At 37.6% G+C, this 15,775-nt stretch overlaps 1 protein-coding gene across 3 annotated transcripts in view; it reads left to right on the top strand.

Annotated features, from left to right (window-relative positions):
- The window catches only part of LOC101898514 (probable serine/threonine-protein kinase vps15), a 178,247-nt gene that overhangs the window by 118,928 nt on the left and 43,544 nt on the right, over positions 1–15,775 (top strand). The gene's annotated exons all lie outside the window — the stretch shown is intronic.

The raw sequence follows: 15,775 nt of genomic DNA, 5'->3' as shown, positions 1-15,775 counted from the left end.
ATCCACGTTTAAAGGCCTTGGTGAGGATTTGAAAAATTCTTTAAAAATCCACGTTTAAAGGCCTTGGTGAGGATTTAAAAAAATCTTCAAAAAATTCAAGTTTGAAGGCCTTGATGAGGACTTGAAAAATTCTTCAAAAAATCCATGTTTAAAGGCCTTGGTAGGGACTTGAAAAATTCTTTAAAAAATCCACGTTTAAAGGTCTTGGTGAGGATTTGAAAATTCTTAAAAAAATCCACGTTTAAAGGCCTTGGTGAGGATTTGAAAAATTCTTTAAAAAATCCACGTTTAAAGGCCTTGGTGAGGATTTGAAAAATTCCATAAAAAATCCACGTTTAAAGGCCTTGGAGATATCTGGAAAAATTCTTTAAAAAATCCACGTTTGATGGCCTTGAAAACCAATTGAAAAATTATTTAAAAATTCCAAGTTAAATGGCCTTGATGAGGAGACGAAACAATCTTTTTTAAATCCACGTTTAAAGCCTTGATTAGGATTTTTTTTCAAAACCCACGTTTGAATGCTTTGATGAAAATTAGTAAAATTCTTTAAAAAATCTACGTTTAAAGGCCTTGAAGATGAATTGATTTTTTAAATGTACACATTTAAATTTCCTAATAAGAACAAGAAAAAAGAAAGACCATGAAGAACTCCAGAAAATTCTTTACAAAATCCACATTTAGAGGCCCTGAAAAATTCTTTAAAAATCCACGTTTAAAGGCCTTGAAGATCTCTAGAAAAATTCTTTAAAAAATTCAAGTTTATAGCCCTAACGAGGTAGGGAAAATTTCTGTAAAAAATCGAACTTTAAGACCTTAAATAGGACTTAAAAAAATCTTTAAAAGAAGAAGAAAAATGTCTTCAAAAATCCACGTTTAAAGGGTTTTAAAAATTCTTTAAAAATTCTTTAAAAATCCACGTTTAAAAATTCTTTAAAAATCCACGTTTAAAAATTCTTTAAAAATCCACGTTTGAAAGCCTTGAAGATCAACTGAAAGATTCCTTAAAAAATCCACGTTTAAAGGCCTTAAAGAAGAAAAATGTATTTAAAAATCCACGTTTAAAGGTTTTTAAAAATCCACGTTTAAAGGCCTTGAAAAATTTCATCTCTAAAGGCCTTGACGAAGTCGGGAAAAATTCGGGTTAATAAGCCTTGAAGATCAATAAAAAATCGTAAAAAACTTCACATTTAAAGGACTTGAAGACCACATTTAAAGGTTTGATGAGGACCTATTTTATTTAAAAAAAAATTGAAATCCTTGGAAAATTCTTAAAAAATACACGTTTAAATTTCATGATGAGTACTTCTTTCCTTAAAATTATTTAAATACTTTATGTAAACTTACCTTAATTCTAATATTTTCACAGTTTTGACATAAAAACAGACATTTTACAATGCCGGGCAATATTGAAAAGAGATGTTGTAAAACCGTAATGACAGCGAAATCATCATAGATTATGTTAATAATAATTCGATACGAATACTGTGTTAAATCGACAACAAATAAAATCGAACCCAATAACACTCCAGGGCCGTGCAATGTGGCGGCAATGGATGAAATCGCCTCGATCTGGCCGTAAATGAGTTTCATGGCCAAAATGCGTTTCAATTGGAATGGACGAAATTTGGTTTCTACCATTTGTCCACCAACTGTGTCAGGGATATTTTTCAATTGCCTATAACCTTGTCTAAAGCAGGGTTTGTTATGGGCCTCCAGACACTCTTGTAAATGCTGCAACTTTTCCTCAATTTCCAGAACCACAACTGTCAATTGGGTCAAGGAATTCCACACCGCTTCGACGGTATACAAATAACGAACCACAAACATCACCAATTGCCAATTTTTTCTCGTTTGAATATAGACAATTATCACCGCGACCAAGTACCAGGATATGTCGAACAAAATGAAGAAAATAATCCAGAAATGAATTCGTTTTCGTTTTCTATTCCGCGGATAATAAAGACGTAATTGAAAATTATCCTCAATGTCGTGGAACAATTTATAGACTCGCTTCTCTGCACTTTTCATTAGCAAAGCCCACAAACAAACGATGATGTGGGCAAAGTGGAAAGTGAGATATAACAAAATCCATGTCAGACTCATAATGCCTTTAAATTTATCCGATACCATGTCCAAGGTATATATCCGCAATTCGTTTATCTCGAAAATTATAATAAGGCAATTGTAGATTTGTTGGCCGATTTCAAGATACGGATTTTTGGAGTGGCATTTCAAACCCAAAAAGCGAAAATAATGGGACTGAAGTTGTTCAACAAAGTGTTTGGCCATAACTGGGTGCAATGAGGGCAACCGGAATACTGAAATAACGTCTGTCATAGTTGTTAACGGTATGTTATTGGGCTTCCATTTGAATTTTTAATTTGTTAATTGAGTGAAAATTAAAAATCGATAATAATTTTTGTTAACATAACGAGAGGAGTGAACTCTATACAATACTGAACGGAAATATGAGGGAGGACAAACTGAATGCAAAACAGAATTTTTTCCAGAGATCTTCAAAGCTTTTAAACGTGGATTTTTTAAAAAAAAATTCAAGTCCTCATCAAGGCATTTAAACGTGGATTTTTAAAGAATTTTTCAAGTCCTCATCAAGACCTTTGAACATGGATTTTTTAACGAATTTTTCAAGTCCTCATCAAGGATTTTTTAAAAGAATTTTTCAAGTCCTCATCAAGGCCTTTGAACGTGGATTGTTTAAAGAATTTTTCAAGTCCTCATCAAGGCCTTTGAACGTGGATTTTTTAAAGAATTTTTCAAGTCCTCATCAAGGCCTTTGAACGTGGATTTTTTAAAGAATTTTTCAAGTCCTCATCAAGGCCTTTGAACGTGGATTTTTTAAAGAATTTTTCAAGTCCTCATCAAGAATTTTGTTAAAGAATTTTTCAAGTCCTCATCAAGGCCTTTGAACGTGGATTTTTTATAGAATTTTTCAAGTCCTCATCAAGGCCTTTAAACGTGGATTTTTTAAAGAATTTTTCAAGTCCTCATCAAGGCCTTTAAACGTGGATTTTTTAAAGAATTTTTCAAGTCCTCATCAAGGCCTTTGAACGTGGATTTTTTAAAGAACTTTTCACGTCCTCATCAAGGCCTTTGAACGTGAATTTTTTAAAGAATTTTTCCAGAGATCTTCAAGGCCTTTAAACGTGGATTTTTTAAAGAATTTTTCCAGAGATCTTCAAGACCTGTAAACGTGGATTTTTTAAAGAATTTTTCGACAGATCTTCAATGCCTTAAACGTGGATTTTTTAAAGAATTTTTCCAGAGATCTTCAAGACCTGTAAACGTGGATTTTTTAAAGAATTTTTCGACAGATCTTCAATGCCTTAAACGTGGATTTTTTCAAAGAATTTTTCCAGAGATCTTCAAGACCTGTAAACGTGGATTTTTTAAAGAATTTTTCCACAGATCTTCAATGCCTTAAACGTGGATTTTTTCAAAGAATTTTTCGAAAGATCTTCAATGCCTTAAAAGTGGATTTTTTTTTCTTCAATGCCTTAAACGTGGATTTTTTAAAGAATTTTTCCACAGATCTTCAATGCCTTAGAAGTGGATTTTTTAAAGAATTTTTCCACAGATCTTCAAGGTCTTTAAACGTGGATTTTTTAAAGAATTTTTTCAGAGATCTTCAAGGTCTTTAAACGTGGATTTTTTAAAGAATTTTTCTACAGATCTTCAAGGCCTTTAAACGTGGATTTTTTAAAGAAATTTTCTACAGATCTTCAAGGCCTTTAAACGTGGATTTTTTAAGAATTTTTCCAGAGATCTTCAAGGCCTTTAAACGTGGATTTTTTAAAGAATTTTTCCCGACCTCATCAAGGCCTTTAAACGTGGATTTTTTAAAGAATTTTTCCAGAACTCAACAGGACCTTTAAACGTGGATTTTTTAAAGAATTTTTCCAGAACTCAACAGGACCTTTAAACGTGGATTTTTTAAAGAATTTTTCCAGAGATCTTCGAGGCCTTTAAACGTGGATTTTTTAAAAAAAATTTCCAGAGATCTTCAAGGCCTTTAAACGTGGATTTTTTTAAAAAAAATTTCCAGAGATCTTTAAGGCCTTTAAACGTGGATTATTTAAAGAATATTTCCAGAGATCTTCAAGGCATTTAAACGTAAATTTTAAACAAAAATTTCCAGAGATCTTCAAGGCCTATAAACGTGGATTATTTAAAGAATATTTCCAGAGATCTTCAAGGCATTTAAACGTAAATTTTAAACAAAAATTTCCAGAGATCTTCAAGGCCTTTAAACGTGGATTTTTTAAAGAATTTTCTCCAGAGATCTTCAAGGCATTTAAACGTAAATTTAAAAAAAAATCCAGAGATCTTCAAGGCATTTAAACGTAAATTTAAAAAAAATCCAGAGCTTTTCAAGGCCTTTAAACGTGGATTTTTTAAAGATTTTTTTCAAGAGACTCAATACCTTATTTACACATTTCCAAAACCACCTCCATATCTCAATTCCAGATACCAACAGAGTCCCTAATATCAACTTTGAGGATTCCAGCCCCATTCCTTCACCCAATACCAAATTTAGTACCACTTATTACTTTTCGTACAATGTGTTCTATTTCCGAACCCACCTCCATATGACCAGACTACACACAAACAGCGCCTCGAATACCAAATTTTGGACTTCAAACTCTATATTTTCACCTAACACCAATTTGTACCAAATATGGTATTATTTAGTACTTTTCGTGCACTTGTAGTACCCATTTCCAAAACCACCTCTTTATCACACATCTACCACCAACAGGGACACAAATACAAAATTTCAAAATTCCCGCTTCATCCGTTTACACAAGCAAACTGTCCCAAATAAAGTACTATTTAGTACTTGTGTGCACTAAGTACACATTAGCAAAGTACCTTCATATCTCAAACTTATTTTCCAACCTTGACTGTTATACCACATTTCCACAAGTTTTTCGCTCTATCCGTTCTCACAAAACCAAATAGTACCATTTAAGGAATTTAGTACCATTTTAGACATTTAGTACCATTTTGGAATTTTTCGTTACCTTAAAGTTAGAATTTCCACAAATGCTTTGGTACATATATCCTGCACTCCATTCTAAATATTAGAATTCAGTACTTTTTGCGCCTTTTCCGAAAACCCAGCCTTAACACACTCCCACGCACCAAGGCTGACCCTCGTGCAAAATTTCAAGATTCCAGCTTCAGCCGTTACATCCGATCTTTGATTTTCAGTCACTACTGTTTTATGTATATAGATATAAAAAAAAACTCACCTTTTTCTCGAAACTGGTACACAATCGACAGAAAGATATGTATTTTACAATGGGCGGGACTATCGAAAATAAATTTATGGCAATATCCTGACCATTAAAGGCGCCATGGGTCATTGCGGTTATTATTAGATAGCCATACTGGGTTAAATCGGAGACAAACATGATATTGGCCAATAAAACACCGGGACCATAGAAAAAGCTGGAGGAACGTGAAATCTCATACATCTGGGTGTAAATACTCTTCATGGCCAGCAGGCGTTTCCATTGAAATGGACGGAATTCAAATTCAACAGTTTTCACCAATTTCATTTGTCTATAACCCACTTCTATCCACGGCTTGTTATTGACTTCTAAACATTTCCTCAGGCAATCGATTTTCTCCTCCAACTCCATGACCACAAAGGACATTTGTGTCAAAACATTCCACACAGCTTCCACGGAGTACAGATAACGTCCCACAAAGAGCAAATATTGCCAGCCATGGCCTTGGAAATGAAGAATCATCATGGCGCCCAAAAACCAGGCGATGTCGAAGGCAATAAAAAATAAAAGCCAAAACTGAATTCGAACATGGCTTCTACTATCCGCCCAATAGAGATTTAACTGAAACTGATCTTCGATATCTTGGAACAACTGATGTATTCTCTTCTCTTCACCCTTCGTCAGGGCTGACCACAAACAAACGGCAATGTGTGCCACATGAAAGACAATGTACAAAAGCATCCACGTTATGTTTATGACGCTCTTCATGTCATCGAAAACTCTATCCAAGATGAAGAGGCGCAATTCATTTATCTTATAGATAACAATCAGGCCGGTGTAGAGGTTAAGGCCTATTTCGAGGTAACGATTTTGCGAAGAACACGTCAAACCGAAAAAACGAAAATAATTACAGCGGAGCTGCTTTACGAAGCCACCAGCCATAATGTTGCGACGACTGGGGTAAATAAGTGACTGGAAAGGTTAAAGTTCATTTTGTGGACATGGCCTTCGTCCGTCATTAGCTTCATTTGGTGATTGTTATCGTATATTCAAATTAATTATCAAAATTATTCTTAGCATAAGGCTCAATGGAAAAGAAAAAGTAAAATGGGCAATGTGACCATGAATAGACAAGACCTCCAGGTCTTCTATGAAAAGACCTCCAGGTCTTCTATGAAAAGACCTCCACAGGTCTTCTATGAGAAGACCTCCAAAGGTCTTCTATGAGAAGACCTCCAAAGGTCTTCTATGCGAAGACCTCAAAAAGTCTTCTATGCGAAGACCTCCAAAAGTCTTCTATGCGAAGACCTCCAAAGGTCTTCTATGCGAAGACCTCCAAAGGTCTTCTATGAGAAGACCTCCACAGGTCTTCTATGAGAAGACCTCCAAAGGTCTTCTATGAGAAGACCTTCAAAGGTCTTCTATGCGAAGACCTCCAAAGGTCTTCTATGCGAAGACCTATAAAGGTCTTCTATGCGAAGACCTCCAAAAGTCTTCTATGCGAAGACCTCCAAAGGTCTTCTATGCGAAGACCTCCAAAGGTCTTCTATGCGAAGACCTCTCAAGGTCTTCTATGAGAAGACCTCCAAAGGTCTTCTATGAGAAGACCTCCAAAGGTCTTCTTTGAGAAGACCTCTACAGATCTTCTATGAGAAAACCTACATAGGTCTTCTATGAGAAGACCTACACAGGTCTTCTATGAGAAGACCTCTACAGGTCTTCTATGAGAAAACCTACACAGGTCTTCTATGAGAAGACCTACACAGGTCTTCTATGAGAAGACCTACACAGGTCTTCTATGAGAAGACCTTCACAGGTCTTCTATGAGAAGACCTCCATGGGTCTTCCACGAGAAGACCTCCACTGCTCTTCTATAAGAAGACCTTCAAAGGTCTTCTATAAGAAGACCTTCAAAGGTCTTCTATAAGAAGACCTTCAAAGGTCTTCTATGAGAAGACCTCTACAGGTCTTCTATGAGAAAACCTACACAGGTCTTCTATGAGAAAACCTACACAGGTCTTCTATGAGAAGACCTACACAGGTCTTCTATGAGAAGACCTCCAGGTCTCCCATAAGAAGACCTCCAGGTCTCCTATAAGAAGACCTCCAGGTCTTCTATGAAAAGACCTCCAGGTCTTCTATGAGAAGACCTCCAGGTCTTCTATGAGAAGACCTCCAGGTCTTCTATGAGAAGACCTCCAGGTCTTCTATGAGAAGACCTCCAGGTCTTCTATGAGAAGACCTCCAGGTCTTCTATGAGAAGACCTCCAGGTCTTCTATGAGAAGACCTACAGGTCTTCTATAAAAATACCACCAGGTCTTCTATGAGGAGACCTACAGGTCTTCCATAAGAAGACCTTCAGGTCTTCTATGAGAAGACCTCCAGGTCTTCTATGAGAAGTCCTCCAGGTCCTCTAGGAGAAGACCACCAGGTCTTCTTGGAGAAGACCTCCTTAGGTCTTCTAGGAGAAGATCTCCACAGGTCTTCTAAAGGAAACAGGTCTTCCATGATAAGACCTCCATGGGTCTTCCACGAGAAGACCTCCACAGGTTTTCTATGAGAAGACTTCCAAAGGACTTCTATGAGAAGACCTCCACAGGTCTTCCATGGGAAGACCTCCACAGGTCTTCTATGAGAAGATCTCCTCAGGCTTTCTATGAGAAGAACTCTACAGGTCTTCTACGAGAAGACCTCCACAGGTCTTCCACGAGAAGACCTCCACAGGTCTTCCATGAGAAGACTTCCACAGGTCTTCCATGGGAAGACCTCCACAGGTCTTCCATGAGAAGACCTCCATAGGTCTTCCATGAAAAGACCTCCACAGGTCTTCCATGAGAAGACCTCCACAGGTCTTCCATGAGAAGACCTCCACAGGTCTTCTACGAGAAGACTACCAGGTCTTCTAAGAGAAGAACACCATGGGAAGACCTCCACAGGTCTTCCATGAGAAGATCTCCACAGGTCTTCCATGGGAAGACCTCCACAGGTCTTCTAGGAGAAGACTACCAGGTCTTCTAGGAGAAGACCACCAGGTCTTCTATGAGAAGACCTCCTCAGGCTTTCTATGAGAAGAATTCCACAGGTCTTCTATGAGAAGACCTCCACAGGTCTTCTATGAGAAGACCTCCACAGGTCTTCTATGAGTAGACCTCCTCAGGTCTTCAATGAGAAGACCTCCACAGGTCTTTTGTGAGAAAACCTACACAGGTCTTCTACGAGAAGACCTCCACCTCTTCTATGAGAAGAGCTTCGGCTATTCTATTAGAAGACCTTAAGCTTTTAGGTTAAAATTTGAGGATATAGAAACATTTTTACTTACCTTTTTGGTGCACCTACCACAGTATCGGCATAAAAACAGGAATTTAATTATGGATGGTGTTATCGAGTACATGTGGATCAAAATGGTGCCCCAGTCAATTTCGATTTGTATTATGTTGGTAATGATTAGATAACAACATAAAGTGAAATCACATCCCGTCACAATGTTGGCAAGGAACACTTTTGGGCCATATAACGAAGAACACTTTCGTGATATCCTGTGCATCTGCTGGTAAATCCGCTTCATTGCTGAAATGCGCTTCAATTGAAATGGACGAAATTTTGACTTGGTATCATTTTCTGTTGTTAAGCCTTTGATATGCCTATATCCTTGCCCAGACCATGGTCTATTGTGGACCTGTAGACATTCATGTAAATTTTCAAAATCCTCTTCAACCTCCATAACAGCAAAGGCCATTTGCAAGAATGCATTCCAAACTGCCTCAATGATGTAAAGATAGAATATTACAAAGGACACAAATTCTGTGGACATCTTCCTCCAATAGACCAGGATCAGAGCTCCCACAAACCATGAAATGTCGAAAAGCGTAAAAAATATTTTCCAAAAATCATGATTTTTCCTCACTCGGGGACTACCCTTCGTTTGCTGGTATAAACGTAGCTGGAAATTATCCTCAATGTCCTGGAAGAGGTGGTGTATAGCCTTCTCTTCAGTTTTCGTTAGCATCGTCCAAATACAATTCGCCATGTGAGCCACATGATACACGATATAGATACACATCCAGGTAATGGTCATAACACTGGTCACTCCATCCAATGTCAGATTTTGAAAATATTTTCTCAATTCGTTTATTTCGAAGAGGACAATGGAAACGTTAAAGATTTGCAGAATGATTTGAAGGTAATATCTTTCGGAATAACATGTTAAACCTAAAAAACGAAAATAATAACTATGTAGTTGTAACAGAAGGCGTTCGGCCATAGCTTTTGTCGGACAGCTGGTTATTCAGGTAACTGAAAAACTACATTGCAGTTGAAATGCGTTAGCTTCGCCGAACTTTGTTCTAGCGTATTGATTAATTGTAGTTAGGAATAAATAATGGTTGCCATATGAGTTTAAAATGAGTTAAAGAGCATCAGCCGTTTTAACCCACAGATGGATACCCTCAGCCAATGTTCGATTATTTAAATATATTGATGAAGAGCTGGAGGTCTTCTCATAGAAGAGCTGGAGGTCTTCTCATAGAAGAGCTGGAGGTCTTCTCATAGAAGAGCTGGAGGTCTTCTCATAGAAGAGCTGGAGGTCTTCTCATAGAAGAGCTGGAGGTCTTCTCATAGAAGAGCTGGAGGTCTTCTCATAGAAGAGCTGGAGGTCTTCTCATAGAAGAGCTGGAGGTCTTCTCATAGAAGAGCTGGAGGTCTTCTCATAGAAGAGCTGGAGGTCTTCTCATAGAAGAGCTGGAGGTATTCTCATAGAAGAGCTGGAGGTATTCTTATAGAAGAGCTGGAGGTATTCTCATAGAAGAGCTGGAGGTCTTCTCATAGAAGAGCTGTGAAGGTCTTCTCATAGAAGAGCTGTGAAGGTCTTCTCTTAGAAGAGCTGTGAAGGTCTTCTCATAGAAGAGCTGTGAAGGTCGTCTCATAGAAGAGCTGTGAAGGTCGTCTCATAGAAGAGCTGTGAAGGTCGTCTCACAGAAGAGCTGTGAAGGTCGTCTCATAGAAGAGCTGTGAATGTCGTCTCATAGAAGAGCTGTGAAGGTCTTCTCATAGAAGAGCTGGAGGACTTCTCATAGAAGAGCTGGAGGTCTTCTCATAGAAGAGCTGGAGGACTTCTCATAGAAGAGCTGGAGGACTTCTCATAGAAGAGCTGGAGGACTTCTCATAGAAGAGCTGTGAAGGTCGTCTCATAGAAAACCTGTGGAGGTCGTCTCATAGAAAACCTGTGGAGGTCGTCTCATAGAGAACCTGTGGAGGTCGTCTCATAGAAAACCTGTGGAGGTCTTTTCATAGAAGACGCTGGAGTTCCCCTCATAGAAGACCTGCAGGTCTTCTCATAGAAGACCTGGAGGTCTCCTCATTGAAGGTCGCTTGAGCTCTTCCTAAAGATGACCTGTTTAGGTCTTCTCATAGAAGACCTGTGGAGATAAAAGTATGGAAAATTGTGACCCTTTGTGGGTGAGGAACCACAAAGGGTGAAAAAGGTGAAATATTTGACCCTTTATTGGGGAGTACCAGAAAGAATGGTCCGATGTCTACCATTTTTATATGATGATGTGTTAATGGAAATATTAAAATATACCAAATCTGAATGGAATGGGATCTTAATTTCGCATTTTTTGGGCTTCAAGGTTATTCAAAATGTTGACTCTTTACAGGGGAGGTACCAGAAGGAGCGGACCGATATACTTGGGTTAATAATATTATTGGGGTGTGTGAAATTTGAAGACAATCGGACACTTACATCACATTTTATGAGAGTTGTAAATATTCAAAATTTTGACTATTTGTGGGGGAGGTACTTGATAGAGTAGACCGATGTTTTATATTTTCACACCTGACCTAGTACTGACGCAAATATTAGGATTTGCAAAGTTATAGCAAAATCAGATTATCCTTTCTCTTTCTGTGCAAAAAATATATTTTTTGAAAATTTCGACCTTTTGTGGAGGAGGTACCAGAAATAGTGGACCGACATATTCCATCTTAACACCAGACCTTGGGTTAATAAATATATTAGAATGTGTGAAATTTGAAGTCAATCGGATCAATTACAGTACATTTTATAAGAGTTATAATTATTCACTATTTTGACCCATTGTGGGGGAGGTACCAGAAGAAGTGGACCGATGTTGTCCACTTTCGCACCGGACCTAGCACTGATGCAAATATTAACACTTGCAAAGTTGAAACAAAAACGGATTATCATTTCCCTTTCCGTGCAGAAAATATTTTTTTTTTGAAATTTTTGACCTTTTGTGGGGGAGGTACCAGAAGGAGCGGACCGATATATTCCATCTCCACACCAGACCTTGGGTTAACAATATTATTTAGATATGTGAAATTTGAAGTCAATCGGATTCTTACAGTACATTTTATAATAGTTATAATTATTCACAATTTTGACCCTTTGTGGGGGAGGTACCAGAAGGAGTGGACCGATATTGTCCACTTTCGCACCGGACCTAGCACTGATGCAAATATTAACACTTGCAAAGTTGGAACAAAAACGGATTATCATTTCCCTTTCCATGAAGAAAATATTTTTTTTTTTTTGAAAATTTCGACCTTTTGTGGGAGAGGTACCAGAAGGAGCGGGCCGATATATTCCATCTTCACACCAGACCTTGGGTTAATAATATTATTGGGATATGTTAAATTTGAAAACAATCGGACACTTACATCACATTTTATAAAAGTTATAATTATTCAAAATTTCGAGCCTTTGTGGGGGAGGTACTTGATGGAGTGGACCGATATTGTCCATTTTCGTGCCTGACCTAGCACTGAGGAAAATATTAGGATTCGCAAAGTTGGAGCAAAATCAGATTATCTTTTCCCTTTCTGTGCAATAAATTATTTTCTTTGAAAATTTTGAAATTTTGTGTGGGAGGTACCAGAAGGAGTGGACCGATATTACCCACCTCCGAACTCGACCTCGTCTCGACGAAGTTTGGGTTACTATCTTCGAGAGATATCGTTATAGTCATTGATAGATCGACTCCAAATGTCCAGAAACGGATTGGGTCCAAAGAGACCTAGGGTCTAAAACCGTTATTTCGATGAGGCACTTTTTGTCCGTATCAAATAATATATCCTCTCTAGCGATATGGCTAATTGTATAAAAAACACCGAATTCATTGTATTCTTTAACAAGTAAAAAGCAGTAAGTTCGGCCGGGCCGAACTTTGAATACCATCCACCATTTGCAACAAATTTGGAAATTAAGAAAAAAAAAACAAGCAAAAAAACATTAAGTTCGGCCGGGCCGAACTTTTAATACCCTCCACCTTAGGGTAATCGAGACATTAGAACCAATTATGACCTACAAATAAATGGGAAAATGAGGCAAAAATCATCAAAATACCGAATATCGGGAGGTACCGCTGTGTAGGGCTATACAAAACGTGGACCTATACATACAATGTTTCGCCAACGGAGCTAAAACCTACTATGACCAACTAATTCCAATTTTTAGACAAATCGGTGAAAAAATGTGACACAAACCATCAAAAGACCGAATACCGGGAGATACCGTTATATGGGGGCTATACCAAAGCGTGGACCTATACATGCAAAGTTTCGCCACCGGAGCTAGAACTCATTACGACCAACAAATACCAATTTTTAGACAAATCCGTGAAAAAATGTGGTAAAAATCATCGAAATACCGAATATCGGGAGGTACCGTTATATGGGGGCTCTACAAAGACGTGGACCTGCACAGACAATTTTCTGTCTTAGGCTCTACTATCCATTAAGAACTTCAAATACGAAATTTGCATCAATTCCGGTAAATAATGCCGCTAAAATCATCAAAATACCGAATATCGGGAGGTACTGTTATATAGGGGCTCTACGAAGACGTGGACCTGCAAAGACAATTTCCTGTCTTTGGCTGTAGTATCCATTACGAACTTCAAATACCAAATTTGAACCAATTCCGCAAAATAATGTCGCTAAAATCATCAAAATACCGAATATCGGGAGGTACCGTTATATGGAGACAATTTCCTGTCTTAGGCTGTACCGTCCATTACGAACTTCAAATACCATATTTGAAACAATTTCGGTTAAAAATGTCGCTAAAATCATCAAAATATCGAATATCGGGAGGTACCATTATATGGGGGCTCTACGAATTCCTGGACCTGCTTAGACAATTTTTTGGCTTAGGCTGTACTATCCATTACGAACTCTAAATACGAAATGTTGAAACAACTCCGGTAAATAATATGGTTAAAATCATCAAAATACCGAATATAGGGAGGTATCGTTATATAGGGGAGATATGAAGACCTGGACCTGCACAGACAATTTTCTGGCTAAGGCTGTACTATCCATTACGAACTTCAAATACCAAATTTGAAACAATTCCGATTAAAAATTGCGCTAAAATCATCAAAATACCGAATATCGGGAGGTACCGATATATGGAGGCTATATGAAGACGTGGACCTGCACAGACAATTTTCTGTCTTAGGCTGTAGTACCCATTTCGAACTTCAAATACCAAATTTGAAACAATTCCGGTAAATGAATTTGCAAAAATCATCGAAATACCGAATATCGGGAGGTACCGTTGGCTATACCAAAACGTGTACCTACATGGCCCATTTTCAATACCAAAAGTCCTGCAGACATAACATACATTTGAGTAAAACTTTATCAATCTACTTCAATTCGTTCGGAAGCTAGAGTGAATTCCACAGCTATGGGAGCTATAGCTATATTTGAACCGATTTTGATATTCTTGCTCCTAGACTGAATTCGGTAGGATGATGATATATGGCCGCTATATCTTAATCTGAACCGATCTTGATAAAATTTGGCAGAAGTATTTCTGGGCTGTGTCTCTTACCAAATGCCATTCTTCTGGAGTATATGTTACGCATATGAAGGACTTAAAACCCCGAATTGGCTGAAACATATACATGGGAGCTATAGATATATCTGAACCGATTTTCTCCAATTCTTGAATTCGGTGGGTTGTACCAAAATACAGGTCATTTGGATTGATATTGGCCATTTAATGCACAATTAACCCGAAACGATTGAAGATATATATGTGGAGCTATATCTAAATCTGATCCGATTATCACTAATTTCAATAGGGTTCGTCTTTAGGCCAAACACATATTGTTTGAAAAATTTCAGCTCAATCGGATAATAAATGCGACCTGAATTTTGTTCACTAAAATGCATGGACAGACGGGCTGACATGCATAAATCGACTCAGACAGTAAATCTACGAAGATCCTCAAAAGTAACTAGCTTCCTTCTCCAGGTTACAAACAAATGCACAAAGACATAATACCCTTAGTGGTATCGGTGGTGTAGGGTATAAAAATGCAGGTTATTAGTTTTATAAACTAAATGTAACAATTTTTCTTAAAAATCTACGTTTGTAGCCCTCCATATCCTTGAAATAATTTTCTTGAAAATTCCAGCTGTGTTGCATGGATTGATCCTTGAAAAAATATTCTAAAAAAATCCTCGTTAATAGATCTCTGGATCCTTCAAATAATTTTCTTAAATATCCACGTTTAGATCTCGAGATATTCTTGGAAAAATATATTTTAAATCCTATGAACATAGCTTGGATGACCCTTAAAAATTTTTCCTGTATAAATTCGCATTTATACCTCGGATTACTCTTAGAGAACTTGTTCTTATAATTCTTCAAATAAAATTTTCAAAATAAATTAATTTCCCACTTACCTTTTCCGAGCAGTTATGACAGAGCCGCCATAGAAATATGGACAACATGGAGGGTAGAATAATCGAATATATATTGGCCAGCAGTTTGTGTACATGCACGGGACCTTGCATTATATTCGTAATGTATAAATAACAACCCAAAGTTAGGTGGGTGATGAATAGGAGATTTGCCAAAAATACTCCTGGGCCATGCACTGATGAGCATTTTCTTGAAATTGTGTAAATCTGGCCATAGATTGTTTTCATTGCCATAATGCGTTTCATTCGGAATCGTGAAATGGAGTTTCCCTTTTGATGGACTATATTCGTAGGATTTCCTTCATTCCCTACATGATAGGTTTCTCCTACTTGTCCACCATACACTTCCCTCAAACAGTCATCTAAGCAATCCAATTTCTCCTGGACATCCATGACAGCAAATGACATTTGCAGAAATTTATTCCAAACCGCTTTCATGACATAAAAGTAGCGGATCACAAAGATGATAAATTCCACACTTCGTCCTTGGAAATGGAAATAGACCAGGGGCATTATGTACCAAAATATTTCGAATAAAAGGTAAAGGAGATATTTCCAATTTCCCGTACATCTTCTCCGTTGATGCCAAAGGCCTGAATGGAAATTATGTTCAATATCCTCAAGTAGATTCAGGATACGGCTCTCCTCATCACATCGCCACATGGCCCACAAACAATCAACGATGTGGGCACAATGATGTAGGATATATAAAAATCTCCAGGCAATGGTTATGACACTTCGAGCCCCATCGAATATTCGTCTATTGCGGCAGTAGATATACAAT

This window comes from Musca domestica, unplaced genomic scaffold, assembly GCF_030504385.1.
Source record: "Musca domestica strain aabys unplaced genomic scaffold, Musca_domestica.polishedcontigs.V.1.1 60, whole genome shotgun sequence".
Taxonomy (NCBI): Eukaryota; Metazoa; Arthropoda; class Insecta; order Diptera; family Muscidae; genus Musca; species Musca domestica.
The sequence above is the reverse complement of the archived record's forward strand: the minus strand, read 5'-3'. Positions and strand labels throughout refer to the sequence as shown.